Source organism: Etheostoma spectabile, chromosome 8, assembly GCF_008692095.1.
Source record: "Etheostoma spectabile isolate EspeVRDwgs_2016 chromosome 8, UIUC_Espe_1.0, whole genome shotgun sequence".
Taxonomy (NCBI): Eukaryota; Metazoa; Chordata; class Actinopteri; order Perciformes; family Percidae; genus Etheostoma; species Etheostoma spectabile.
This window is the reverse complement of record NC_045740.1, coordinates 33,465,910-33,469,027: the sequence shown is the minus strand read 5'-3', so window position 1 is coordinate 33,469,027 and position 3,118 is coordinate 33,465,910. Positions and strand designations below refer to the sequence as shown.

General features: G+C 38.2%; 1 protein-coding gene across 2 annotated transcripts in view; it reads left to right on the top strand.

The window, feature by feature from the left end:
• The first annotated feature begins 2,779 nt into the window (after positions 1–2,779).
• LOC116694544 (NACHT, LRR and PYD domains-containing protein 12) overlaps positions 2,780–3,118 on the top strand; it is a 16,072-nt gene continuing 15,733 nt past the window's right edge. For both annotated transcript variants that reach the window (XM_032524293.1, XM_032524294.1), the window contains exon 1: positions 2,780–2,827. The gene's annotated coding sequence lies outside the window, so the exon portion shown is untranslated. The remainder of the gene's footprint in view (positions 2,828–3,118) is intronic.

Genomic DNA, 3,118 nt, shown 5'->3' with positions numbered 1-3,118 from the left:
ATTTTGACGGGAAGACAACACAAGGGTTAAAATACCTTCCTGCCCATTGGAGTTACTGGTGGGATGCCAGCCAACGCGGCTGTGCAGTTTACTTATGGTCTTGAGTCTATACGCACAGTTTGCCCCAGGACAGTGAAAGCCTGTAACAATTAAATTGTGTAATTACAATATTTTTTAGTAATCGCTGTTTCTTTGTTAAACCGCAATTATTTGCTAACATTAGCTAAGGTCCTAGTATGACTGTTAATGATTTTGTCAATATTTTCATTTAAGAAAACAGTACAATGTTTTATGAAACAGCAGAGGTGTGTTTTACTTTATAGGCTGTGTACCTGTGTTCTACTAAAAGAGACACTTATTTTGTCATGCTTCTCTTCATATTTGTTAGGTAGACGGTTTTTTTTGTTGCTGTTGGTCCATATACTGTATGTCTGAGTTTGCTGCCTTAAAATGTGGGGTGCCCCAGGGTTCGATTCTGGGACCGATTTTATTCTCCATTGATATGCTTACTCTTGGACACATTATCAGTAAATTTAAAGGTATTTCACATCACAGCTATGCAGATTTTTAAGAGTGGCGGCACCTGTTGAAACCTTTAATAAGCAGCTTTTAGACGCATCTTTTAAGTCATTTAGCCACATTTTGTTTTGCTATGATTATTGTGTTTTATTGTGCTTTTTATGATTATCCATTAGCTTTAATGTATTTATTGATTTTGCTTGTGAGAAATTTTATGACTCTGTCTATAATAAGAGCTGAATCAATAAACTTTGTTTACTTACGTACATAATTTCTGAGACAATTTATTATACACTAACATTTGGAAGTGAAATGTAGTGAGAACTACAGCGTGGATATTCCCCAACCAAAAATGAATCTAAATCATTGTGAATATATTAAGTGTCCTCTGACCAGAAACATGTGTGTGCATATTTATTGGATCACATAACAAGAAATCCAAATGATGATCATAATTTTTCCTATACTCTGCATCATGCATGGAATGTACTGTATAAGAAAGAAAGATTGACAGATCCAGGATATGTTTCTGGGGATGAAGGAATATTCTTTCTTACTGTATGAATGATCCCACTGCTGTGATACAAAACTCTGGAATATAGACTAAATACAATAGGAGTAATTGACTTCTGTTAGCTTTGAAAAGTGGAGTCCAGGAAACATGTAGCATTTGTGTCAAGTATATTAAAAATGTGACCAAAACATAAAGCTTGAAGTTCATTTTGTGAGGAATTCCTTTGTGAAGCCGTTCCAGGAAACTGTCCTTTCTTCCTTGATTTGTTTACTTTGTGAGAACTGAAATCCAGAAACTTTCTGTACAACCTCTTATTCCTGACACTTCAGTCCCAAAAAGCTTATGTAAGCCAGCAGCAACATCCGCACTCGGGGGTATTTTTAGACTTTTAAGAGTAAAAAAAATACACAGAGAGTCAAGGCAGAGGAAAGCAGGGACCTTGTAGAGCACATGCCGTCAAACTCCCAGGGGAGTCCATGTGTCGGACTCGATGCTGGGAGCAAGATGTAGGGGTCAAAGGTCAGTTCTCACAGGAAACAGAAAGAAGTAGTGTTTGTGTTCACATACTGTAACTCTGCTTTTTCAACAACAATGGCCACAGCTTTGGGTACATCAGTCAAATGAAGTTAATGAACCCCTTGTGTTGTCCTCGGGTCAAATTTGACCCGTTTTTAAAGTTTTTTAGAGCGAAAATATATTTTTTTCAATCAAATTGCATGGATGTACATGGTATGGGTTCCATACAACGTTCTTCGCAAGTACAATTAATGATTACTTTCATTACACTTTACGGATACCCCCATCTCTGACCTCAAATTTCTGGATTCTGTTTACCATTCAGCTCTTAGATTCATAACTGGGGCACCATATGGCATGCATCACTTTTTTATATCAGAGGGTAGGATGGCCCTTCCTCTCTGTCAGACAAGATCAGCACTTTCTATTTATCTCTAATTGTGTTACAAGCGTTTCCCCCCTACCTGTGACTTCTGAGCCCAAAACATCATATTCAAAACACTCGCTCTGAGGCTTGGCGTACACTTCCTGTCCCTTCAGTTAAAAGTCATCTTGGAAAGACCGCCTTAAGATATTTAGCCCCATTTCTCTGGAGTCATTTACAGAGTAATCTAAATTGGATGCACTAATACCCATGGGTCCATTAAAGCTTTTGAATAAAGACCTCATTCATTTGGCGATACACTGGTAACAGCTAACATTTAACCATATTTTAGTTAATTTAAATAGCCCTCGTTACTTTATTGTGTCAACAGTTAACTTAACAAACCATGTTCCTTCCCAAGACAATTTTCCAAGCCTCCGTCGCTGCGTCCAGAGCTTTGCACCACCCATAACTTTGATTGGTTTAAAGAAATTTTTTCTCCTTTGCCTGAATGTCTGTGTGGACAAGCGAGACCTTCCTCCACTGTGCTGTGGAGGAAGGTCTGGCAATTTGAGACTACAGAAAAACTGAAGCAATATTTTGCAAAAGTCGAAAGACTCGATACAATTGCATGTATCAATTTCGAAAGAACCTGTACAGTGAAAAATGTCAATCTGTCCATCAATGCAGAACAAAACCTGACAGAGGCAGTAATGCTACATTGTGGATGCCCAACTGCCCTAAAAGCTCAAAGAAGAAGAAGAAGAAGAAGCAGCTCAAGAAAAAAACCTCTGAGTAAGCATCCTGTCAGGAACAGAGCTGCTCGGCAGCTGGGGAGTAGTCGGGGTTGTCGGTTCCGGGGTCCGGCTGGTTTGATGGAACAAGTGGAGAACAGATGGGTCCTGTTTCCTCAGGTGAGTTGGTTTGAAACCACAGATTTTGTCTGTATTTATGAGTACTTTCACCTAATAGTACGCTTGTGTAAAATAAATTATTAAAAGTCTTTTGTTTTTATTTATGTATCTGTATTTGATGGATTGTTTTTTTAATGATCTACAGTTTATGTACTCTTTAGCCACCGTTTACAGCTTTTATTAATATAGTAAGGCAGAATATCTTTTGGTTTTTAAGTGTCACGCTTTTGGTTTTTCCTCAGCTCAGTTCCTGTTTTTAATGGATTCCTTTTATTGTCGGTTTGGGGGTGG